The sequence below is a fragment of the Centropristis striata genome, chromosome 1 (genome assembly GCF_030273125.1).
Source record: "Centropristis striata isolate RG_2023a ecotype Rhode Island chromosome 1, C.striata_1.0, whole genome shotgun sequence".
Taxonomy (NCBI): Eukaryota; Metazoa; Chordata; class Actinopteri; order Perciformes; family Serranidae; genus Centropristis; species Centropristis striata.
In genome coordinates this window covers 16,391,121-16,418,610 of record NC_081517.1, presented here as the reverse complement: position 1 = coordinate 16,418,610, position 27,490 = coordinate 16,391,121, and positions in this window count along the sequence as shown.

Below are 27,490 nucleotides of genomic sequence, written 5' to 3'. Positions count from 1 at the left end.
CCACTACATTTAGCTGACAGCTTTAGTTACTTTTCATGTCGAGATTCAATTTCACACAATTTCACAGTGTGGTATAAGTACTTTTACTTAAGTAAGGTATCTCAATACGTCTTCCAACACTGCCAACCTGAAATACGCCGTCGAGCGCCATTTTAACTATGCCAAACCTATTATATGGGCGGCAGTGTAGGGAGAAGTATAAAGCCATGCAAGCCAATCAGAATCCTCAGAATCAACAACAACGAATAACACGAGCGACTTCCTGTTCCTTTCAAAACAACTAGATAGAATGAGCGTGAGAACCTAAAACCCCGTTTCTCCCAGTTGACATGACAACACATAACCAGAGTTTTCCAAATTCTCCACTTTGCCCGGAGTTTTTAGAAATAATCGTTTTCTGTGATAAAAAAACGGGGTTTTCGTTTAAATGAGAGGCCAAACCACATGGAAATATCTGCGTTTTCCCTTCGTGTAAACGGGGCCTAACTCTCCTGTCATTGCAGATCTCGCCACCCTGATCTGCCCTGCAATCACCTCATTCCCCTCACCTGTGCTTCCCCGCCCACTTCCATACCTGGCCCTCATTATCCTCATCAGCCTCCCATTCAGCCTCCCAGTCATATGCCACCCGTTCTCATTCACCCTCTGTCAGATCATCATGCCACATGCCCTGATCTCGTCTCGCCTTTTTTTTTTGCTCTGCCTGTGTCTTGACTGTTACTTCTGCTAGAGGATTTTTGTGACCTCTCTCCGTCAGTTTAATTTGCTTCTTTTGTTTGCTGGCTTATTTATTTTGCTGCTTTAAATAAACTTTGTGTTGGACACTTTGATTCATGCTTTTGGTTTCAGTGCTTTCTGTGTCATGATACTAATACAACACTGCGGAACTACAAGTAAAAGTCAAAAAGTATCAACATAAACTGAAAGTATCAAAATTAAAAGTATTCGTTATGCAGAATGGACCCACTCAGATTTTTTAGATATTCTAAATATAAAATCGGATTATTATTATTGATGCATTAAGTGAGCAGCCTTTTAATTTTGCTCAAGGTAGGGTTCATTTGAACTACTTAATATACTTTCGGTGTATGTGTTCGTGGTTTAATTTATAAACAGGCTGAATCACTTCAAATTGATCACGTTTTTCATGTTCACTTAGAAGTAGAATGTTAACTAGAAGTAGAAGTATAATGTTGCATAAAATGGAAATACTCAAGTAAAGTACAATAACCTCAAAATTTTACTTAAGTACAGTACTTGATTATATATACTTAGTTAAATTCCACCTCTGTGGTGTCATATGCACATTTGATGTTGGTATTACTGTGGTGGGTGGGGATGCAGTCGTGTGTGTGTGTGTGTGTGTGTGTGTGTGTGCATAGAGTCCTATCAACATTTACACACTACACACACAGACTCATACTCCTGCAAAAAAAAAGTAACTCTACACAATCATCTAGCAACTACTAAGCTACTACTGTGAAAACATTCCAGTTGTCACCTATTTGCAAATTATTAAAACATATTCTGATAGTTTTTTGTCTTTCTCCCTTTCCTACTTTTTCCTCTCTCCTTCTCTTCCTTCCCATCTTTTCTGCTTCCGTCCCTTTTGTCTCAACTCATGTTATCTCTTCCATTCTTCTTTCTTTCTAATCTTCTCTTTCCCTTCCCCATTCTCTCTATATGTATTTCCTCCATTCCTTTCTCTCATCTGTCATCTAACAAGTTTATATTTAATCAAAGGGGCCACCCCTTTGGACTTTAGAGATTAGACATTAGGTCAAGCAAGAGTCAAACAAATTTTGCAACTGAAAATATGTGTTATAATGCCTTCACTACTACTACACTGTATTAAAAAAATAGTAAAAAATAAAAGTAAAAATTCTTGCAGCAAAAGTTGCCAAACACTTACATCAAATAACTGTAAACAGCTGTTAAAGTTATTTTACAGATAATTTCTTTAAAAATATGTATGATATTCAGAAAGAAATATATATCTGTAGAATAACTCAAATCTTTTGGCAACTTTTTGCTGCCAGAATGTTTATGTTTTATCTCTTTACATTTTTTTCAACATTAAATTTGTAGATTTACTGAAAAAAAACATGTTTGCCTTCATTTTAAAGTGTATTTTTCTTTTTCTTTTCTTTCCTTTTTTTTTTTTTTTACATAGAGTTCACTGTAATTTGATATCCAAAACTGTTAAGCAATTTATAATACTGTGAAAAAAATATTATATATCATATATTTTTCAAGATATTGAAAAAATAATATTTAACTTAACTGGTTCACTTTGTACACATATGTTTGAATGTGTACATTTATTCCTCTGTGTGTGTGAGAGAGACAAAGACAGTCAGAAAGAGTTTCTTCACACATGATCAAAACTTATCCAGCCAAAACATAACAACAGACATACATGTGTGGAAATATCTTATAAGTAAGGAAAAGATCCCAATAGTGTTAGAAGCAGCAAGAAGCCAAATACATGATAAGATAAGAAAACACAATTTTTACTGTTAAATGACCAGCAATTTCAGATTCAGGCAACACAAAGGTCCGTGTGTAAAATTAAACTGAGATAATGACTTTTGAATACATTCATCTCAAGAGCAGCTTGCTGTGCCGAAGTCTATGAAAATACGTTGAGCTATCACACCATGAGGCAGATCCAGCAGATAAAAACACAGAGGGGGTGTTGGCTTATCGAAGCAGAGGCGCTCAAAGTACTTGACTACACTAACTGACATATGAGAAGACAGAAGACACAAAGATCACGTATTCAAAAACATAAAGCAGTAAAATAATAAAAATGTACCGCAATTCACAGAGTTAGTGGTATTTTTGAGTCCAGTTGAGGTTAAATTAGTCTAAAGTGTTCTGTGTGAGAGAGCTCCACCCCCAAACCCCTCTTTACACACACACACACACACACACACACACACACACATACACACACATTGTGTATAGCAACCTTCGAAGAGACTTTAACATCTGTTGGCCTGTCCATGTCATTGGTAACTGGCCAATAGGATTCGGTTAGCGTGTAAATCCAACTTCTGTCGAAGTTGAAAATGTGAATTATTACAGAAATCTGGGCTGACGGAATGATCTGAGCTCCCTTAGCATCACTGTTTCATTGTCCAAAACACTGCAAATCCTGCTTCTGCAGATGAGACAAGCTCTCTGTTTCCTCTTGTCTCTTTACATTTATGATTATGAAGCTCCAGGATGAGCAGAAACTAGTTGCTCAAGCTGAAACATTATAAACTCACTGGATAAGTCTTCTTGTTAATAATGGCTTGCCCCTCAGACAGCCTGAGTCTGTCACTGGTAAAAAGAAAAGAAAAACATGTTATTTAGTGATTAAGTAAAAATAACGAATGTATATTGGCTGTATATATTTATTGAGACTTTAGTTTAAAACACATGTACCTTTACAACCCAACAGCCTCTGACACAACAGTTACTGGCTCCTTAGCAAAGAAAGAAATTCATCTCTAATATGTGTGAGGGACTATAACCTGTAGCTCAGCCTGTCCAGAGAGAGACAGAGGCCCTGCTGGAACACACATGGACCAGTAGGCTGAACGTGTCAGTGAGGACTCAGGGTCCACTGTCAAATAAAGTGCTTGAGAGGTCTCCTGTGCACACTCTGAGTCATTTCTGCACATTTACTGTAAGTTCATTGTAGAACTTTCCAGCAGGTGTCTCACTTTTTAGTTTTGGTTTCATTTACATACTAGTCAGGACAGGTACGCCTTGCCGGTGAGTAGCTGCAGACTAGCATGGTTTATGTTTAACAGGGCTGCCAAGTTTCAGAAAATGACAAGAGTGAGACTCTAGCACCATGATGCCTTTGGCCTTTTAACGTCGATTTACTCCTTAAGACTGATGTCCTCACCTACATGCCAGCGGCCAGGGGCGAGTCTAGGCTCAGAGCTTTAGGGCTGCTGAGCAACCATTGAGCCCCGCTGCCATCACACACCCTCACTCAACAGTCATTAGAATTGATTAGATTGAACTTTATTGTCACTGAACAAAGTAACAGCTACTTGGACAACAAAATGCAAAATATAGGCCATCTTTCTCTCTTTCCCGTGGCGTTTCTTGTTTGGCTCTCAACGGAGGCGTCGCATCTTTTTTCTCTCTCCCTCCCACTGTGTTTTTCCCTGCTTCGCTCCTCTCGTCTCGTCTTGTCTACTGTCTAACTTGGAAGACTATCTCTACACTGCTCTCAAAAAACCAAAAACATGGATTTGATCAACTGGTCTCTTAACGCAGTTGACACCATCTTCTCGACGAGAAGTCGCGGTTCTGGGGAGCCGGCCTGTCCCGAGGGCACTTTTGTGGCTGGGTACACGATGGACGCCTGGAGCAGGTGGCGTGTGGTGTGCCTGGCACCTCTGTCTCTGGAGGACATTGAAGATGTTTACCTATTCGGAACCATGATAACAGGGTTTTTGCTGTTTGGATTGGGCTTTGCTCTGGTTTATCGAAACATAAAGGAAACGGTGTCAGCTGTAAAAGGCCCCATTAAGCTGCCCGTGATGATGGAATGTATGGCCAGGGCTGTCGGAACTCAGACTGTGGCCACAAACCGCGCCGTGGAAACCATCCAGGAAAGGGTGGCCCTGGAGAGGGATCGATCCGGAGACCGGGAGGGACATTTTTACCATCGACAGGATTAGTAGCAGAAAAATTGCTGCCACTTCCACCCACAGCTCAAATTCCAATCTTATCTGGCTTCCCCCAAACAACAGCCTTGGCTCGAAGGCCGTTGCTAATCTTCCCTGCTGAGGAATGTAGTGAGACACTACCATCCCATCCTCCCCCCCTCTCGACTCCCACAACCACCTGTTGAACTGTCTGCCTTTGCCCTGGCCCAGGAAGGAAGGCCATCTCCTTAGCAATGTCCAGGCTTATCGCTTTTCTTATTCCAGCGAACTGAGACGAACTGTTTGGTGCTGGACAATGGGCGGGTCTCAGGCCTACACACACGAACTTCCACATATACTGATATGCATACATCCCCTCCCCTAATCACCCCCCAATCCACGCCTTCGATGCTTCATACCCCCAGCGAGACAGGCGGGTCTGAGAGCTGCGCCGGGTGGCTGCGGATCCGGATGGCCGCCTGGCTATGCTGCCCCCCCCCCTGCATGTCATAAGTCTATTCATGTTGTGAAAGTGTACCATGCCATGTTGCTGAGGTTTTTTTTCATGCTTTTTTCCTCCTTTCCTCTCCTCATGTGTGCTGTATTTCTCTCTCTTCATACCCTGTCTTCCTGTCCTGTCTACCTTGTGATATTGTTTGTGGGTGTATTATGCGTTCTGGACGGGTTGATGGCTCAATTTCGTTGTACTTGTACTTGTACTGTGTGCAATGACAATAAAGGGTTCATTCATTCATTCACTTTTTTTGGTCATTTTGTGTCTTTTTTAGTTATTTTGTGTCTTTTTTTTTGGTCATTTTGTGTCCTTTTTAGTCATTTTGTCTTTTTTAGGTCATTTTGTGTCTTTTTTAGTAATTTTGTGTCTTTTTTTCTGTCATTTTGTTTCTTTTTTTAAAGTAATTTAGGTTTTTTTCTGTCATTTTGTGTGATTTTTTTTAGTTATTTTGTGTCTTTTTAGTTATTTTGTGTCTTTTTTGTTCATTCTGTGTCTTTTTTAGTAATGTGTCTTTTTTCTGTCATTTTGTGTCTTTTTTAAGTAATTTAGGTTTTTTTCTGTCATTTTATGTGATTTTTTTCGTTATTTTATGTCTTTTTGGTCATTTTGTGTCCTTTTTAGTTATTTTGTGTCTTTTTTTTTGGTCATTTTGTGTCTTTTTTAGGTCATTTTGTGTCTTTTTTAGTAATTTTGTGTCTTTTTTTCTGTCATTTTGTTTATTTTTATAAAGTAATGTAGGTTTTTTTCTGTCATTTTGTGTGATTTGTTTTAGTTATTTTGTGTCTTTTTTTCTGTCATTTTGTGTCTTTTTAGTTATTTTGTGTCTTTTTTATTCATTCTGTGTCTTTTTTAGTAATGTGTCTTTTTTAAGTAATGGAGCGACGCTGCGAGCTAGTTCAGGCAGGCAACTCGAGCTGTGCTGCCATACACGTGACATGCCCCACTCCTCATACATCCTCCACTAAAACACACCCTCTATCCAATCTGGCGCTCTATTTAAGATGAGAGTAATCCTCGCTCTCCTCTGCCTGCCTATGCTGCTGCTACATCTGTACTGCCGCTTGCTTTCTCAGCTCTGTAAGCCTTGTGTGCGTTCATTTTCCTGCGATTTCAACCTACCTCGTGGCTCGTTGGATGCCATGCCCTTAGACGTCTCCGATTCATAGTAAGTCTCAGACCTCCGGAGAGTATACAGCTTTATCCCCGAACCAGCTCAGGCATCTGTCTCACTCCGGGCTCGAAGCGGAAGGGCCTTTGCCGCGCCACAGCTCACGCATTTAATGCAAGCGGCTCGTCGGATGGCCGTGCAACGCATTCTGGAAACACTCCATGCATGTAACATTCAGTTCTTTCACTGGCGGTCTCAACCACGAAGAGCTCTTCATCTACCTTCATTTTTAGACGAGCAACAGGTGAAGCGGCAGCTAAGTGCGCGCGCCGCTCCCCACCGGCTTTTGTCATCCTGCGGCCAACGTTCCTCCAAAAAGAATCAAGCAGTCCGTGCCCAGTACTGCAGAAGCATTCATCCTGTTTTTCTTGGTGAAATAAAGTCAGCAATCAATGTAACCAACGCAGAATTAATCCCTGGAAGAAAACGCCGATTCCTCTGCCTCCAATGTAAACAACCGTGACGTAATCTGACACGGCCAGTGCTCCCGCGCTACCTGCTGACGTCACACCCCACACAACCCTGGGAAATGCAGTCTCAGCTCCACCCATGGGCTCCAGACCCCGCCACCTGCAGCAGCAATTCATGAGTCCCTCAGGAATCAAATACTAAGGTATTTTATTCTTTCGTTAAAATGAATAAATATGCACAATGATTTTTATAAACAAATGATGGGTAGTTTTAACAGGCATAAATCAATAATTATAGTAAGAGCTTTGGATGCATATGTCGGCCATGGTATAAAAGAGTATCAATCATTTAATAAATGCTTAATTAATTTGAATATAATATAAGAATAATGATATCATTTTAATAAATATATCTTTCTTGAAGAAAGAAAAAAAAAAAAAAAAAAAAAAAAAAAAAAAACCTGTGCTTATCTCGGCAGGCCAGGACATAAATCTGGTGTAGCTTAGCTCCTCAAGAGCCTTTTGCTTGTTCCATGCTTCTGTTAATAATGTCCAAATTATTAAGCCTACAGGTGTCGGTGCATGGTGAGGAAGCAGATATCAGATGCCACCTAAGTCATGCCACGTCACCCCTCTCAATGGCACCTTTCAGCATGTAATGGTGTTCCAAATTGAATTCTGGTTTAATGCCATTTGGTTGGCGCAGTAGCCATGCTTTCGTATCTGTATCTGAAGCATGCTGGATCCTTCACAACTCCTGTAAATACCCTTTCATCCTGCATCTTTTAGAATAATTTCTAGTCATGGATTTTCCTTTCCCTCCACCTCTTGCAGCATGTCTGTAGTTTTAAGCTTATTCAATGAGCTTATTCAATGAGCTAGGTGTCATAGAACAATAAAATAAATAAATATAATTAATAAATTAAATTGTCATTATTAAAAGTGCAACATAATTTGTGCGCAATCCCATTCATTGCAAAGAAAAGTATTTAAGCAGGAATAAAGAAGGAAATTCTGAATAAATTGACCAATAATAATGTGTGTGTATATATATATATATATATATATATATATATATATATATAATATATGCGTGTGGTTATGCAAACAATATATATATTTTATTTAGTAGTGACATTTCATGTGATATTGCCGAGTTTAATGATTTTTATGTTTGTGTATAAAAGAGTCTCCAGTGTTCATTTAGTATCGCAGTAGCCCTGAGATATGTGCTGCTTTCAGCCTGTTTGTTGTGGTTTTAGTATCTGCATCTCCTCCTTGAGGGTAGCAGTTAGAACAGGTGATGTGCTGGGTGGGATGAGTCCCTCAGAATACTGCAGGTTTCCGTGGCAGCGGGACCTGTACAGCTTCTCTAATGAGAGGAGAGCACAGCTGTTGATTTATGTGCTGTATTGATCACCTTAACTTTGCCATGCGCATCATTCCTTGACACAAGCTGTCGTCATCTCAAAACTTGACTACTGTAACGCCCTCCTGACAGGCCTGCCAGCCTGCACAATAAAACCGCTTCAGATGATCCAGAACGCGGAGGCGTGCATGGTCTACAACCAGCCAAAAAAGGTCACATGTCACACCGCTGCTCAACAAGCTCCACTGGCTACCTGTTGCAGCCTGCATCAAATTCAAATCTCTAATGCTGGCCTACAAAGTTGTCTCCGGTACTGCTCCTACCTACCTGAACGCCCTGATTCAGACATATGCTACCTCACGACCGTTGCGCTCTTCCAATGAACGGTGCCTGGCTCTGCCCCCTGTTGGTCCAAGGCAATCCAGACTCTTTGCATTTCTTGTTCCCCGCTGGTGGAACACACTACCAGTTCCAACCAGAGCAGGGGCATCCCTCTCTACCTTTTTATATAATAATAAAAAATAAAAAAGTCCTGAAAACCCAGCTCTTCAAGACACTGTAATCTCAGGTGAAGTTTGTGCTCAGATTTGCAGTTCTGGTTCCTGCTATGTGAAAATGGAACAGCATTTTGTTCTTTTTACAATGTCTATTGAGTCTTCAAATTCTCTCAGGCCAATGCAGCTCCTTCAATTGGTTTTGGGGGAATTCTTCAATATGAGTGGTTTGCAGATGCCTGGTCAACTAAAATCAGTCCCTCAGTAACCACTTAAATCCAAGGTTCTTTATGAGCATACCATATCTCCATCGCACATTTACTGTGGGGTAGTATAGGTACAAGAAAGCAATCATAGCATTCTGCAACAATGCTCCTACAGTGGAAATAATCAATAAGGTTTGCTCTTAAATACCCATTAAACAGTCTCATGCGATGTTTAACATAGTCATGCATTTTTAATATCTTCATATTGTGAGCTACCTTCATCTCTGGTCATGGGAATTATGTAGTTGATGCTATGAAGTTCAAAACTATATGCCTCAAGGCCAAGCCCTCCATCATGCCATGCCCTCCATTCTATCAGCTGACTCTCGATTAAGCAAATCCAACCTCTGAAGGATTTCAGACGGCTGGTGCCAGGCCACACATAGCAGTTGCACTAGATAGCATATTCCCCTTGCAGCCGCTGTGCTCTATGGGAATGGCCTCATGGTGGCTGGGGCCGGGCCCACACATAGCAGTCCCAATAGATAGCTTATTCCTCTTGCAGCCGCTGTGCTCTCGAGGAATGGCCTCACGGCGCGGTGCCAGGTCACACATAGCAGTTGCACTAGATGGCATGTTCTGCACCAAACATATGAGACTTGGTTTAACCAAAAGCTCCATTAGAGCTCATGATTCAGCCTTGTATTTCTTCTTTCTGCGCCAGCCTCCCCTGTAGTCCTGTACCTATAAAGATCTCCGTAGCTTGGCATTCATTGTATTTTTATTAGGATCGTGCCATCTGCAAGTGCAAGTAGCATAGCATGCTAGCAGGGTTTCAGTGCCATATAAGATGCCAAAACCCAGCCTCCCAGAGCATTCTTGGGAATCCCTCACTTCAGCTGCTTCTCAAAGGCCTTAAAAGGCCCATCCTCAGGCAATGACCAAGACTGCTGTTATCTATTTCAATGGTGCATAGGTTGATAGGAATGTCGTTTTACTATATGATATTCAATGCTAGAATACATTTTTTTCTAATGGCTCTATGGGTTTCTAAGGCGTGGCAATTATACTACTAGATCAAATTCTTTCAACTCACATTATCCTTGCAAGAAACTAATTTCACCTTCTGTCCTTTTCTTCCATGATGAATACCTGAGTCTTCACTTCTCGACGGATCCTTCAGCACCTCTGTTCATCACTGGCGGACCAAACCTCCGACAAGATCCTGGTTCTCATCGAAGCTGCACAATCTATGCCTGAACTGTGGAATACCTCCAGAACGATACTTTCCTCATTCTTTAAGAATGGCAGCTACATCTGCAGCATCATCTGCCCATCTCAACATTAAAATTATGGGCAGATGTTGATCCTCAATGTACTAACGACATTTCAGGTTTAACAAGAATGAGAGCCTGCGTGCTCAAAAGCTCTTGAGTTCCTGCAACCTGGTCATATACAAAGAATAGATATTTGCAGCTAATCCCCGCCTAATTTCATTACTGCATCAGGTGGTTTGCTGGATCATTGATCTCATAGTTTTTGCATGTGCTGTTTTGAATTTCAGGACTCTGCTTTCACTGTTAATATTTGCCAGATGGCCTAATGATTCCAGTAGGTAGCATATTCCCCTCGTAGCCGCTGAGCTCTTGGGGAATGGCCTCACGGCGGCGGTTGCCAGGCCACACATAGCAGTTGCACTAGATAGCATATTCCCCTTGCAGCCGCTGTGCTCTTTGGGAATGGCCTCACGGCGGCTGGTGCCAGGCCACACATAGCAGTTGTACTAGATAGCATATTCCCCTTGCAGCCGCTGTGCTCTATGGGAATGGCCTCACGGTGGCTGGTGCCGGGCCCACACATAGCAGTCCCAATAGATAGCTTATTCCTCTTGCAGCCGCTGTGCTCTTGAGGAATGGCCTCACGGCGCGGTGCCAGGTCACACATAGCAGTTGCACTAGTTAGTATATTCCTCTTGCAGCCGCTGTGCTCTTTAGGAATGACCTCACAGCGCGGTGCCAGGTCACACATAGCAGTTGCACTAGTTAGCATATTCCTCTTGCAGCCGCTGTGCTCTTGAGGAATGGCCTCACGGCGCGGTGCCAGGTCACACATAGCAGTTGCACTCGATAGCATATTCCTCTTGCAGCCAATGTGCTCTTGAGGAATGGCCTCACGGCGGCGGTGCCGGGTCCTCACATAGAACATCAGCGCTAGGCTCTGAATCTTTTGGTTTTGGGGGATTTATTGCATCACTCCTCAATACCTCCTGTAACTGCTGAGGAGTGATTTAGTCGGAGCCTAGATGCCAAATCTAAGCTATGTTTATTGTCCAATAAACACATTTTGTATCACGTGAGTTGTCTGACTGAAATGGAGCGACGCTGCGAGCTAGTTCAGGCAGGCAACTCGAGCTGTGCTGCCATACACGTGACATGCCCCACTCCTCATACATCCTCCACTAAAACACACCCTCTATCCAATCTGGCGCTCTATTTAAGATGAGAGTAATCCTCGCTCTCCTCTGCCTGCCTATGCTGCTGCTACATCTGTACTGCCGCTTGCTTTCTCAGTCCCACCACCACCCCAGCATCCACCTGTAGGCTCCGACTGGGGGATTTATTGCATCACTCCTCAATACCTCCTGTAACTGCTGAGGAGTGATTTAGTCGGAGCCTAGACGCCAAATCTAAGCTATGTTTATTGTCCAATAAACACATTTTGTATCACGTGAGTTGTCTGACTGAAATTTAGTTTTTTTTGTCATTTGTTTCCTTTTTAGTTATTTTGTCTTTTTTTGGTCATTTTGTTTCTTTTTTTAAAGTAATTTAGGTTTTTTTCTGTTATTTTGTGTGATTTTTTCAGTTATTTTGTGTCTTTTTTTCTGTCATTTTGTGTCTTTTTAGTTATTTTGTGTCTTTTTTGTTCATTCTGTGTCTTTTTTAGTAATTTTGTGTCTTTTTTCTGTCATTTTGTGTCTTTTTAAAGTAATTTAGGTTTTTTTCTGTCATTTTGTGTGATTTTTTTCGTTATTTTATTTCTTTTTTTTGTCATTTTGTGTCCTTTTTAGTTATTTTGTGTCTTTTTTGGTAATTCTGTGTCTTTTTTAGGTCATTTTGTGTCTTTTTTTCTGTCATTTTGTTTCTTTTTTTTAAAAAGTAATTTAGGGTTTTTTCTGTCATTTTGTGTGATTTTTTTTAGTTATTTTGTGTCTTTTTTGTTTTATCTCGGACGTCTGGTCACTTATAGCATATAAGAATATTCAATTACTGTTAAGCCAACTATGAATAATAAAACATGCCAAAACATGTGTCCTTTATCATAGCTACACGTATGACACAAAAATGCGTGAAAATCAGTAGTATTCAGTGAGGTAAGATTAATTAAATGCGCTGACAGTTATATGCTCCTGTCAAACAATCAAATTACACTGAGTGGAGCGGATCACCACTCCAAGATGACGGCCGAATTTCTCGCGTCACAGCAGCCGATGCTGCGTCTATAGGACTGTCCCAATGTCGAGGATACTCCGGAGGACAGAGTCCTTCTTCTGCCCAAATTCCGAGGATGCATGTGTGTATCCTCTGTGTGCTCCGACTACCCATAAAGCATTGCGCACACCGGTCTACCGGAAGATTTAAAAATGGCGAGCGTAGAAACAGCGACGCAATATGCATTTAAATATATAAGTATTTTCAGTTTACACTGAATGTTGTTACATAACTTACAAAACGTGTGTTTAAAGTCAAGCAAAAACATATAGATAAACAAATGCCAGAATATTTAGCTAAAGATAATAAATGGCATCTTGATACATTGCCGGTTAAGTTAATTAATGCCGTCTCAGTCGTTAAAGTTATTGTTAATTAATTTATATGCGTCCGATGATGATGTACTATGTGCATCTATGCCATTCAGAAAGTTATACATTTCTTTACTGTGTTTACAGGGACGGAAAGTCCGCTATTATCCGTTATTGTTATTTAACTGTTATTGTACTGTACTGCAAAATAAAAAGAACACAGAACATATTTCCATGATAGTGGGGCGGATTAGCTGAACAATCGTTCACTTTGTGATAAAAGCATGAAATTTGGTAGATGTGTTGGTGAATATGTTTCAAACAAATCTGGATATTGGGCCACCTCAAAAGCGCCCCCTAGTGGCCGTGGCAGGCATTTGTTATACAAATAAATCAATGATGAATAAAAACTGCCCTTTTAATAATACCAACTGGTGATGAATTGTATATTGTTGGAAAGCCTGATTAGTCACCTTTACAACGAGGTACAGCTTGTAAGGATCGTGCATTCATGGAATGAGCAACGGGGCTAAACGTGTGGGTAGCACCCCCCAAAAATGTGCATCCCCTGTGGGGCGGATTAGCTCAATAAATCACAAGAATTGTTTTTTTTGTGATAGAAGCACACAATTTGGTGGATGTGTTGGTGGATATGTTTCAAACAAATCTGTATATGAAGCCATCGCAAATTCGCCCCCTAGTGGCCATAGCAGTCATTTTCTTCATTAAAATTACAAAAAATATTTAAATTATTTCTTAAAATATTTAAAAAATTTAAACTAAATATACAAACGTAAATTAAAAAATGTAAATACACATATTAAATTAACAAAAATCCAGTTAGACACTCTTTCAGTTATTTTTCCTGCCCTACCACAATCGGGTTAGCCATCGAGCTAGCTAGCAAATGAGCTAGCTAGCATTTGCTTCCTGGGACAAGCAGTGCAGTGGACTGTCCATCAAGGTATGTCTAAATATTTTATTTCACCTGTTATAATTATGAATAAAATATGCTATGAACATCATAAAGGCTAAAGAGAAAAACAATCATCATGGGCCTTGGCGGAAAAGTAAATTAGCAAGATAGCAAAAATAGGTACTTAAGCTAGCTAGTAAGCTTGGAACATGTATCAGTGGCTGTTGGGTGTGAAAGCTTAATAAGACACTGTTAAATTATGTCCTGTGGAATGTGGACATCCCTCTCTGCACACACACACACACACACACACACAGGCACACACACACACTCACACACACTATATGTAATGTCTCCTTTGCCCATGTGGTTCTTTTTTTCTTTTTTTAAATGTATTTTATAACTCCATCACAGTTAGTCAGGCGGCTTAGGACCAGATTTGAGAAGAAAGGGACACGCCGGACAAAAGCACCAACATTTTTCCACATGCTCTCTATCACCAAAGGTTTCAACTTTTGGTAGGAGCCACTTCATCAAGATTGCAGATAGGAGACGGCAGCCATATAAGCCATAAGTCTATGAGAACCAATATATCTTCCAAGCCACTTAGAAGGTCAATCTTGGTGTCAAAATATACATTTTCTGGGTCAAAGAATTATTTAAAGCTATTGAGAATATCACTGGATGACTCACTGTAAATAATTTGTTGATCAAGATCTGACATGAGATGAAAGCGTATCCTTGATTTTTTTGAGCAGTGTACATGGCAGCTAATCCACACTCTCCCGTGAACATTGATTCCAAACAGTTTCAATTCAGGATACCCTGCTGCAGCACTTGAAGCGAGTTGCCCAGTCTGAGTGAAAATGAACATATCTATTTGATCAAATAATCATCCAGTGATATTCTCAATAGCTTTAAATGACTCTTTGACCCAGAAAATGTATATTTTGACACCAAGATTGACTTTCTAAGTGGCTTGGAAGATATAGCATTTCTCATAGACTTTATATGGCTGCCATCACCGCAATCTTGATGAAGTGGCTCCTACTAAAAATTGAAACCTATAATGATAGAGAGTATGTGGAAAAAATGTGGTGCTCTTGTCCGGCGTGTCCCCTTTATTTGGCTAAGCCGCCTGACTAAGTCACACACCTCAGTACAAGGATTTTGCCAGAAACAGTATCTTGCTACAAGTAACCCTAGTAGAATTTTTAAAATGTATGATTTTTTTCTCTGTCTAAATTTGTTTTGTTTTTATTGTTGCAGGTCATACAATATTGAAAATTATTTTTTCTTTTTAAGGAGCAACAGAAGAATACAAGCCAAAGAGGAGGCCGTAGCCTGTGAATGGGAATATCAAAACCTAATAAAATGTTATACAAAGTTAATGTTCTTTTCTATTAGACTGTAATAAAGCTTTTGTCACTTTAACATGTCTCTAAATTATATTTGTGGTGCTGAAAACATGAAACAGCAGCGGTAGGGTAGGAAAGCATTCCTCGCCAGTGGTTACTGGCGAGGAAAATTATGATGGCTGTGGCGGCCATTTTTTAAAATGGCCGCCACAGCCATCACAATTTTTTTTGTGATGGCCCAATATCCAGATTCATTAAACATGTATTCAGCAATGAGTGTACCAAATTTGATGCTTTTATCACAAAATGAACGATTGTTCAACTAATCCGCCCCACTACACAGGGGATGCACATTTTTGGGGGTTGCTACCCACACGTTTAGCCCCGTTGCTCATTCCATGAATGCACGATCCTTACAAGCTGTACCTCGTTGTAAAGGTGACTAATCAGGCTTTCCAACAATATACAATTCATCACCAGTTGGTATTATTAAAAAGGCAGTTTTTATTCATCATTGATTTATTTGTATAACAAATGCCTGCCACGGCCACTAGGGGGCGCTTTTGAGGTGGCCCAATATCCAGATTTGTTTGAAACATATTCACCAACACATCTACCAAATTTCATGCTTTTATCACAAAGTGAACGATTGTTGTAAAATATTGAGCTAATCCGCCCCACTATGATGAATTATGCTCCGCTGCTTTTATGAAACTAAGTAGCGGCCTGTCACACCGTGGTGAGGTCTTGGGTTTTTTATGTTTTGGTCTCGTCACTGCTTTTATTTTGAAAAGTAACTCTCCTCTCGTTTCAGATCACCTGCCCCTCCCTGTGTGTGTCACCTGCCTGAGTGTCTCCCCTAATTACCAATTGTGTTCACCTGGTGCTCCCTCCCTCATGTGTTAAATAGTCTGTGTCTCCCTTGTCCTGTGCCAGTGTGTCGTTTTTCGTCTCGCCAGCATTTCCACAGTTCTTGTCATCGCCACAGTCATCTGCCTTGCTTCGTTTTCAAGTTTGTTCTCCTCGTAAGAGTGATTTTCTTTTGTAAATTTTCACAGCTTAGCTGCTCCCTTAGTTTGATAGTTGTTTAGATTGCCTTTTGTTTTTCCTCCTGATTTTGTGTTATTTAGTTTTTGCCCTTAGATTGTTCCTCCATTTTACGGAGTGATTTTTAGTTTAGTCTCTTTCCCTGTTTAGATTTTCCTCCCTTTTGGAGCGCCTTTTGTTTATTAGTATTTTAGTTTGTCCCTTTTATCCCCCTTTCCCTTGTCTAGTTATTTGTTCTTTACCCCATAGGATAGTTTGCCCTGAGATCAGGATAGTCAGGAGTTTAGTGTTTTTTCCCTCTTTGTAGGGATTATTATTGTTAGGTCCTTTAGACTTTATTTGGTGATACAAGCATAAAAATTGGCATGAGCAGTCTCTATGGGTCACTTGACAATAAGCCACCCACAGTTACTTGGGTTGACAAAAAAACACTCCCAGCCACTTGAAATTTCTATTTTCAAGCTGGCCGCCCCCTGGCTCCTCAAAAGATCAATTTTCTCATAGAAATGTATTGGGTTTTAGATTATTCTGGAAAACAAGTTTTAACACATCATAATACAGTTGTGTTGATTTGTTGATCATAGACAGATTAGACAAGAGTGAGTATCTGCTGAGTGGGGTTCAATGTCAGCCAATTGTAAAGTTAGTCAAAGAAGAGACGACAACTCTCTGAGTAGTTTTAGTTAACTGGGTGCTGTACAGATCGTACAGGGTAAAAATGGCATTGGATGAACGATTGGACTAAGTGTAGGGTTAAGGCATGAACTTAGTTGTATCCCATACATCAAAGTGCTTATTAAAAGGTGGTAAAAGGATAAACCCTCGGCCTCTGCCTTTGAATTTGCTGCAGACATTGCAGAAGCCATCATAACAGTTGAGAAAACAAACAGCAGGACACCAAGATCGTACTGGTTATGATACCATTGCAAGAAATGTTCCATTATTTCATAAAATAAATGCTCTGCCTATCTTACGTAGTCCAACCTGACTACATGAAGGTGATGGCATAGAAAGCACATTGACAAGAAACAGAGCAAAACATCATTCAAGCTGTAAACTTATGTTCAACAACACACAGCTGGAAAGGGCCCAAAAGAGAGCATCTACTGCTGCTAAAGACACTAAAGATACCAAAGATATCCATGTCAAGAGGTCAAGAAGATCCCAGACTTCTTATGAGGCTGGATATGTGTGGGGACAGGCATTGAAGAGAGACATCCACAAATGCCGAGCCCGTCCGACTGGGGTTGAGTTAAACAGGACAAGGAGTGGAAAGTCTTCTGGACTCCACTTCCACCTATTTCGGAGAGTTGTTGGGAGTTGACAAAATGTGGGTGCACCAAGGCTTGTACTGGAAAGTGTAAGTGCTACAGATATGGACTCAGTTGCCCCTGCTAGAACTTATTTGCTTGTTTCTTTTGCCAGTGTTCCTTGTTGTCCTTTGTGTTTTCAAGTGTAGGCCTATGGCTCGGCTTCCCCTCGCCACATCGGCGCATTATGTTCTATTTTGTCACCAGCCTATTACTGTGACATGTTCAGTTTTTACTTTGTAACATTGCTTTCACATTTTCAGTTTAGTTCCCTAGTATAGTTTCAGATACTGTTTGTCATGGTTCCGTGTCAGCCAGAGCTGCTGTTGCCTCTGGATCTCTCATTATTGCCATTCAGTATTAACCATTGCTCAATTATTATTTTGGAGCACTGTCTGTTCAGCACCACAACTGTGTTTCCCCACCCCTTAGTATTTATTTGGCATGTTTAATGGCAGTAGTAAGTTAGTTATAAAAAAAAAGTAATTTAAAAAAGTATTATTATAGTAGTAAAAAAGCCCTCATGGTAAGGGAGTACCTCGGTGAACCTGGAGAGCTACGCCGGTGGGAGGGAACTCCTGTCAGGTTTTACCAAAGTGGACAGGTCGTGGGCAAGGAGTCAGACAAAGCACAGTCAAACAACCTCTCTTAAGGAACCCAATACATTTCTATGAGAAAATTCATAATTTAAAGGTCCACATGGCAGGCGGCAGTCATCCTGAAAAAAAAAATTGCTGGCTTGAAATTTCCAGTAGCTGTGGCTGGCTTATTGTCAAGTGACCCACAGATACTGCTCATGCCAGTTTTTATGCGTATATCACCCAATAAACCATTGTATCACTTAACTGCTCCACTAAGGTGTCGGCCATCTTGAAAAATGCCCGCTATCTTGGAATTTCAAGTAACTGTGCGTTGCTTATTGTCAAGTGACCTACAGAGACTGCTCATGCCAATTTTTATGCTTGTATCACCAAATAAACCATTATATCATTCAATTGCTCCACTAAGGTGTCGGCCATCTTGAAAAATGGCCGCCATCTTGGAATTTCAAGTAACTGTGGGTGGGTTATTGTGAAGTGACCCACAGATACTGCTCATGCCAATTTGTATGCTTGTATCACCAAATAAACCATTATATCACTTAACTGCTCCACTTAGGTGTCGGCCATCTTGAAAAATGGCCGCCATCTTAAAATTTTAAATGTCTCGGACAATTTTCTTGTCAAGTGACCCATGGAGAGTGTTCATGCCAATTTTCACGCTTGTATCATAAACTGAAAGATTATATCACTTAGCCGCTCCACTAACACACACACACATTGAGACTAACGTTAGAGTCTCTTTTTCAAGTGTGAACTGGTCAAGAGAAGAGGCAAATAAATGTTACACAGCTCTGCAACAAATACAGGACAGTGATAGACTTATTGCAGCCTTAAAACAGTACATATTAACTAGGAAACTCAAGGAGAAACAGTGAATCAACTGTCAACAAAATTGAGTAGTTAATTACCATCCGTCTTCTAGCAACGTCGAGTGGGTTTTAAATGTCGGCGCTGTTGTGTGTGAAAGAAAGTTAGAGATGCCAAGACCCGCCTTACGTTGCTTCCGATTGGTTTATATTGCGTGGTGCCTTCCGCGGTTGGTTAGATTTAGGCACAAAGGACTGATGGATTGGTCTGGGATTGGTTATCTCGGTCAGTCAATCAGAGTTACTCGAGATACGGCAAGCCGCGAGGACGAAAGTTTATTATCATGAAAAAAATAGAGTATTGAATGGGGAAATATAAGCGTGAGAAATGTCAAGTGTGGCGTGTGGTGTGAGAATGGGTTAAATTGCGTGACTGTCACACTCAAAGCGTGACACTTGGCAGCTCTGTGTTTAAATATCTTATGAATGAGTGTATAATTTCATTCATTAATTCTGAGTTTTGTGTTTATGTTTGCATTACAGGTTTACAACCTAATCAACGTCACTGTCACTGTTTACTTTTCTAATTAACGGCACTAATAAGCTAACGAGCGGTAGGCTATAGTAGTGTAACAGCTACCCAGTGTGTGGATGCTTATTGTGTATGTTGAGAAAATAAAAATCATAAAAGTGACTGGAGTTGTATCCGCCGTACCTTTCCCGATAACCCTTACAGAGGGGAGTTTATTAAACTATAGAAGAAAGATTAGTAAAAATCTGGACAGTTGTAAACCGCTGTCGGAGCCGTGCCACAGAGTACACAGACCCCGAGCGGAGAACAGCCATCGTTGAGGGCCGGCGCCAGGACCGGAGACCCGGAGTCTGAGAAGGAAGCGGCCGTCAGCAACGCTGATACAACGGAGGAGCCGAAGCCAAGAGCTAACGGGGCTTCACAACCATAAGTAAGAGCCGTTAAAGTGACTTTGTAAAGCAACTGGCCAAAGACGTCTGCGTCGTTCGTGGACGAGTCACCCGTTTCGAACGAATCTTTAGAACAAGTCTTTTTGACGAGCCATTCGTTTGGAACGAATCTTTTGAACGAGTCTTTTTGCTAAAAGTGATTCTGCTCGCCTGGAGGGGACAGAATGGCAGACGACAAGCCAGATCTAGAGGGCTTAAAGCGGAGGCGCTCAAACGCGCAACGAAACTTTACAACACGAATAAACCGCCTTGATGTTAGTGCTGGCTGTTTACGTGAAGTTGAGTTGGCAGAAGAGTTAGCTAGATTGAAGGATGATTATAATAAACTCCTTGATGCCAGTAATGAATATATTGATGCACAGAGGCAGATAGAGCCTACAGGTGACGACGGTGAGTCTCAGGACGCCCTGGTGAGGAGAGACGCCAGTGAGCAAAAGTTCCTTGACACTGAGAGCAAGATCCTGGACATGCTGTGGTCCAAGTATGCGGCACCAGACATAGACGCCCTCGTAACACAGTTCAAGTCAGCTTTTGATCGGGCTGAGGCACTCGGGTCGGACAAAGTAGTGCCATGGACGCAGCAAGGGGTCGAAAGTAGTAGACTGGATAGGAAACTCCATGGAGTCAGAGAGGCTGCATACCTTTGGAGAGATTATCGGCCGTACGGGAAGGACGGATGGAAGCTCTTTTTATCATTGAGAGAGGACAAGGAGCGATTGATGGATGAGTGGACATGCCGACGTGACAATGAGGTCATGAAAAGGAACAGTACAGATGACGATGACGACGGTGACAGAGGTGAGGGGGAAGAGGATGAAGATGTGGGAGACGATAACGCGGTCGGTGGGCGTGTCACATCAGTTAGTGACAGCTTTACCGCTGCGGATAACATCCCTTCTACCAATCCAGTAGCCCTTGCTGTTGCTACCCCTCCTCTTACCACCCAGTCCGCTGTTGTCACTCCGCCCATTGATGGGCAGGGAACTGTATATGTGACAAGCTCTCCTCCGTTCATTTCCGCTGACAGAGCAAGCATCACTACCAGTGCTGCTCAAGTTGCTACTGTCAGTAGTCAACCTCCGAGCGGGTATGTAGCAGCTCCTACACTCAGTACTCCCCAACAGACATTACAGCCCACCCTGCAGTCACGACGGTCTGACGGTGGTCTTGATGTCAGTTTCGCTCTACCGTCAGCCCTCGCCAGCACGCCACAATTGCTGAGTGCTCACGCTGCTCCGCCTGTCGATCTCAGCATGGGACAAGGTAGTACCATACCGCACAGCGGCTCTGGTGCATACGCCGGGGGGGGTAACAGCTCTCAGTTGGCCCGACCTAAAATAAGGCTCACACCCATAAGTTTGCCTAAGTCCTCCGGGGACAGGAGGGACTATTGGCGCTGGAAGACTGAATGGGAGAGTATCCAGGCACAAGCGGAACCTACTGGATCGCGGGAGTGTAAGAAACTTCACTTGCTAGACAGTATAGATGAGACTGTGAAAGGTGAACTCAGACTGTTGCGTTGCAGAGATGCGAACAATATCTTCAGGGAATTAGAAAATTGTTATGGTGATAAAGCACAAGCGGCAGAAGAGATCGTGTTGGAGCTACAATCACGACCTGCTGTAAAGAACCACCAGCCACGAGAGACGTTAGAGTTGATCCTAGCAGTGGAGAGGGCGGCATTGGACCTGATGGATCTGGAATGCGCAGACGCTATACAGAATCAGCTTGTAATTCGGTCTTTAGAGAGTAAACTCCCTGATGTCAAGTCGTTACTCGTGAGGTTGGAGCAGTTGCTACCCAGCAAACCATGGCCTGCTGGCGCTCCTGAGAGACCAAGTTGCCAGGAAAAGCCTAGCTACAGAGGGAAAGTAAAGAAGTCATTCACTAAAACGACAGCAAGTGAAGTCAGGCGAGACACCCAGCAGATACCATGTGCTGTGTGTGGTGATGAAGAACACGGAGGAAAACTGTTTCGCTGCAAAACTTTCAGGAAGGCCAATCTGTCGGAAAAGAAAGCTCAGGTGAAAAAGGCAAAAGCATGTATAAAGTGCCTGGATGTTCACAGGGTCGACGGTGCCTGCACTCCGAAGTTCCTCTGTCGTAAGGAGGAGTGTAAGAAAGGTGACACTACGGCAGACCACCACTATTTCCTCTGCACTAAGGCATCAACAAAGAAGGATGCTGCCAAAAGGGAAGGCAACGCAGAGGAAAAGAGGGGACCTCGTGGTCCGACAGAGGAGCAAGACTGACTCCCCGCCAGTTGGAAGCCGTCCGCAGAGCCTGTACAAACAAGGTAACGTCAAGAGTGTGTGTCGGTGGTGGTCGGACAGAACAGAGCAGCTTGAAAGAACATCCAGTCCTCATGATGCTCGTACCTGTCACGACAAAGAGAGGAGACAGCCTCGGAGCCTTGGTCGATCTTGCTTCCGACACTAATTACATTACACACCAAGCAGCGGAAAGACTCGGGCTAACCGGTGAACCAATCTCACTTGTCGTGTATGGTGTCGGCACGATGAAGGTGAAAGTTGATACAAAAAGGTACCTTGTGACAATAAAGGTGTGGACCTCACGAGGAACCCTGAAGTTCCACGAGATGATCTGCTATGGGATGGAAGACATCGCCAAAGTGGATCGAGTGGTGAGATCGGAGCGGCTGGAGCAGTTTTTCCCTGAAGTTAAGCCGGGAGAACTGGCCCGCCCAGAGAAGATCGATCTACTGATTAGTACTCGCGAAGGCCGATTAGCTCCACAAAGACTGCAAAGGGTCGGCGACCTGGTGTTGTGGGATGGTCCTCTAGGCAAGATCGTGAGTGGTATGCATCCTGACCTCTTTGAAGAAGTGGAGGTGACCACGTGGCACTCAAGGACGCACTTCGCACACTCCATGAGGACGGTAGCCATCAAAGTCGAAGAACACGTCGTGGGAAAGCTAGGAAGCTGTTTGGAACAAGACAGCTGCATGCAAGTTCGAACGACAGCAGCATGCAATAAAGAGGTCCTTGAGTGGCTAAAATGGGATAGCATCGGAGCTGCCTGTAATCCTGCCTGTGGAGGGTGTCGCTGTGGAAAGTGCCCACCAGGAGGAAAGGAGATGTCCCTGGCCGACGAGAAAGAGCTGGAGACAATAAGGGCAGGTCTTACCTTCAGGGAGAGTGACACCCACAGCAACCAGCCACACTGGGATGCGAAGTATCCCTGGAAGGAAAACCCAGCTTCTCTTCCCAACAACCGAAAGGCTGTGGAGGCAACGTTCCTGAGGGCTGAGAAGCGGCTCATGAAAGACCCCATGTGGAAAGAAGCTTACAAGAGGCAAGTCCACGAGATGGTTGGGAGGGGAGCTGCTGTTAAGCTCACCAAGGACGTGATGGACAACTGGGATGGCGCCGTGTGGTGGGTGAGCCACCTAACCGCTCCAAACCCCCACTCAGTGACTACGCCGGTGCGCCTTGTCTGGAATAGCAGCCAGGAGTTCAGAGGGGTGAGCATGAATAGCATTTTGCTCAAAGGTCCAGACGTCCTAAATCCCATCAGGGCGGTGCTCCTCAGGTTCCGGGAAGGAGAACATGCAGCCATCGGAGACATCACCAAAATGTATAATTCGGTATGGCTGGAGGATCAAGAGGTCCATATGCATCGGTTCCTGTGGAGAGCCTCACCAAAAGATGAGATTGAGGACTATGCTGTCGTGAGGGTGAACATGGGGGACAAACCGGCGGGGTGCATTGCACAGGTTGCAATGCGAGAAACCGTAAAGCTGCCCCAGTTCCTTGATATGAAGGAGGAAAGAAGAGTCATCGTGGAAGACTCCTACGTCGATGACCTCCTCACGTCCCACAATGACTCACACTGTCTAAACAAGATCCTAGAGGGAGTGGAGAAGATACTGAAAGCAGGGGGCTTCTACCTCAAGCCCTGGGTCCGGTCCGGTCCGGTCAAAGTGGGAGGCAGGACGGGACAGAGTCCAAACCAGTTACTCTGATGTTGCCCAACCAGCTAGGGGAGGAAGACAACAAAGCCCTGGGGGTTGGGTACCTCGTACAAGAGGACAAACTCTTTGTGATGGTCTCCATCAACTTCTCCAGAAGGAAGAAGAAGATGAGAACTGAGATCGACCTCACTGAAGAAGAAGTGGAAGTAAGGACATCAACCCCACTGACTCGTCGGGTTCTACTGAGCCAGATCGCTGGGCTGTATGACCCAATCGGTGTAGCAACACCCGTAAAACAGAAAGGAGTGATCCTTGTGAGAAGAGCCTTCCAGGAAGCTGGCAAGCTTACTAAAGACACCTGGGATGAACCTCTGTCTGACGAGCTCAGAGGAAAGGCAATTGAACTGTTCAAGGAGTACGCTCGTCTGAGTAGGGTCAAGTTCCACAGAAGCCTCACACCCTTCGACTGGTGGGGTAAACCCTGGGGAATCACGTTTTCTGACGGGAGCTATGCCCTATGGTGCTGTGTTGTACTTGCGATGGGAGACATCAGATGGTGTGGTCACCCGGCTGGTAGAGTCTAAGGCCAAGTTAACCCCCCTCGAACAGAAGGGTGACGCGGTCAAGGCTGAAGTCTGCGGGGCTGTCTTCGCTACACGTCTAAAGGGATACGTATTGAAGCATGGGCGATTGGATGTGGAGAAGTGGTACCACTTCATTGACAGTCAGACGGTACTGGGAGCCATCCAGAGAGAGAGCTACGGCTTCCAGACATTCTTCGCGAACCGAGTCGGAGAGATCCAGAAGGCTGGGCCCGTAACAGACTGGTGGTGGATACCAGGTGAGGTCAACATCGCTGATCTAGGGGTGCTCTCCTGAACTGCTGGGTGAAAACTCTGTGTGGCAGAAGGGTCCCGAGTTCCTGTCTAGTCCGGTCGAGGATTGGCCCATGAAGTCTGCTTCTGAAGTGGCAGCTGATGCTAGAGAGATGGTGAGTAAACTCCAGAGAAAGGCCTTTTCTGCAGTCCTCACCAGAGCTCAAGCCAAGAAGTTGTTAAACCCTGACAGTCCTGGTGGTGACGTTTCAGTAGTCACAGATGGAGTTAGCCTGGCTCCAGCATCCCCAGGAAATGGGTCTAAATTGACCTCAACCGAGGCCAAGGAAACGGAGTCACTGTGGGGAGCCACGCTCATAGACCAAGTGGATCCAACAAGGTGCAGTTCTCTAGCTAAGCTCTGTGGAGTAGTTGGTTATGTCCGCAGAGCTGTGAGGAAGTGGTTGGCCCGTGTAGGGAGGGCCCCTATGCCAGCAAAGTGGGAGGCAGTACTGACAGTAAAGGAACGCAAAGCTGCATTCCAAGACCTGTGCCTGGCTGCCCAGGAGGGAGTTACGTTTCCTGTGACGACACTAAATAGACTCGTTGTCAGCAGAGATGAAGCTTCAGGGCTCCTGCATTGCCATGGTAGAGTCCAGACCATTACCCAGGGAGAGACCGGTGTGCCTTGGTCCCCTACAATGCGTGGATCAGCACCCTTCTCACACGAGAGGCCCATGAAGCTAACCACGAAGGTGTTGCTGGTACACTTCTCCGGGTGAGGTCTAAAGCATGGGTGGTGCAGGGGCCAAGGATAGCCAGAAAGGTCATTGACTCCTGTATGCACTGTCGAAAGACCAAGGCGAAAATGTGCAAACAGGTGATGAGTGAGCTTCCCCTCGAAAGAACTGAACCAGCTGCACCCTTTGAGTTTACGGCCCTGGACCTCTTCGGCCCCTACATTGTCAAAGACACTGTAAGACGAAGAACAAAGATGAAAGTCTGGGGTGTGGTGTTCAGCTGTATGGCTTCGAGAGCAGTGCATGCAGACATCGTGGAAGATCTGTCGACGGAAGGATTCCTGAAATCGTACCAGCGCTTCACGGCTCTTAGGGGTCACCCGAGGAATCTCTGGTCGGATCAAGGAACCAACTTCGTGGGCGCTAGGCCAGTGTTACAGGAGCTTTATGAGTTCCTAGGGAGCATCAACAAGGATCAGGTCCAAAAGAAGGCAGCAGCTGCAGGAACGGACTGGTCGTGGGTGTTTCACCCAGCTGACTCTCCGCACCGAAATGGGGCAGCTGAAGCAGCTGTCCATGTGCTCAAGAGAGCATTAAGCAGCATTGGCGAGGAAGGTAACCTGACCACGTTGGAGTTCCAGACCCTCCTCTATCTGGCTGCTAACCTGTCAAATGAGAGACCAATTGGTGCCAGAGCCCAGGTACAAGACGAGACCGTGGAAGTCATCACTCCCAACTCTCTTCTGCTCGGTCGTGCAGGACCCAGTGGAGACTCCCGAGGGTTTGAGTATCCAACTTACCCTGTTGTGCATCTGAGAGCAATCCAGATCAAGGTCGACAAGTTCTGGAAGCGGTGGAGCCAGCTGGCGGGTCCGGGCCTCTACATTCGACAGAAGTGGCACGCCCCTGCTAGAAACGTCGCGACTGGGGACCTGGTGTGGTTAGCTGACCAGAACGCGCTGAGGGGCTAGTTCAGGCTGGGTCGAGTCATTAAAGCATTTCCTGACGTGAAGGGCGTAGTACGAGATGTGAGAGTGAGAACATGCCATGGTTGTCCAGTTTCCGGCGGACAATCCAAGAGAAGCCGAGGTGTAGAGAACTATCCCTCCACCACCCCCCACAGGGACGTTAGGAGGTTGGTGGTTCTGCTACCAGTGAAGGAGCAATAAAGGATCCCCGCCATGGTGTGTTTCGGTTGGTAAGGGACAGTAAAGGATCCCCACCATGGTGTGTTTCGGTAAAGGATCAAGACGCCAAGACGTTTCGGTGAGGGATGTCATCATGTTATCAAGGACTATGTGTGTTACTTGTGGACATTTAAACTACCTTGTGGTTATAGTTATTCATATTCTAACTTAGTATGTTCATATCCAAGAATGCAATGTTATGTGCATGGTCATGGGGTAAATGTCATAACTAGAAGTTAAACTGTTTGAACGGGTTATGGTGGCCTACTTGGATTCCAGAATCAGTAGACCAAGTGGGAGGTGTAGAACTTTCCAGCAGGTGTCTCACTTTTTAGTTTTGGTTTCATTTACATACTAGTCAGGACTGGTACGCCTTGCCGGTGAGTAGCTGCAGACTAGCATGGTTTATGTTTAATTATCTTATGAATGAGTGTATAATTTCATTCAACATCATTACAACCTAATCAACGTCACTGTCACTGTTTACTTTTCTAATAAACGGCACTAATAAGCTAACGAGCGGTAGGCTATCGTTGTGTAACAGCTACCCAGTGTGTGGATGCTTATTGTGTATGTTGAGAAAATAAAAATCATAAAATTGACTTGAGTTGTATCCGCCATACCTTTCCCGATAACCCTTCCAGAGGGGAGTTTATTAAACTATAGAAGATAGATTAGTAAAAATCTGGACATTCATAGTGTTGTGACCTTTTACACTAGAAAATAAGCTGAATTACAAACCTCGCTTATTCATTAACTGTTTCTTTTTGCTCAATGATGATGTTCTGAAATAATTAAATTGATTATTTGACAAAACATTTTTTTTCCTTTTCCTTTGTACATCAGAGTCATTTTCCTTGATACTTGATAAATGATCAAAACATTTGCAACAAGTGCAGTTCTCAGTAGCCAATGGAGTTGTGTTGATAAACCTCCATGAGGTGATTGGTGGCTCCAGGGCCAACAGGACAGAGTGAACACATTTAAAAAGGCATTGATATTGCTTTAATAGTCAGCTAACCTGCATCGATATTGCTTGATGAATGCTTTAACATAATCCATAGTATTGATAGTGCTTTAATATAATCCATATTATTGATAGTGCTTTAATATAAACCATAGAATTAATACATAGAATAAAGTTTAAGCTCATGTACAATATTGCTTAAGGTTTAT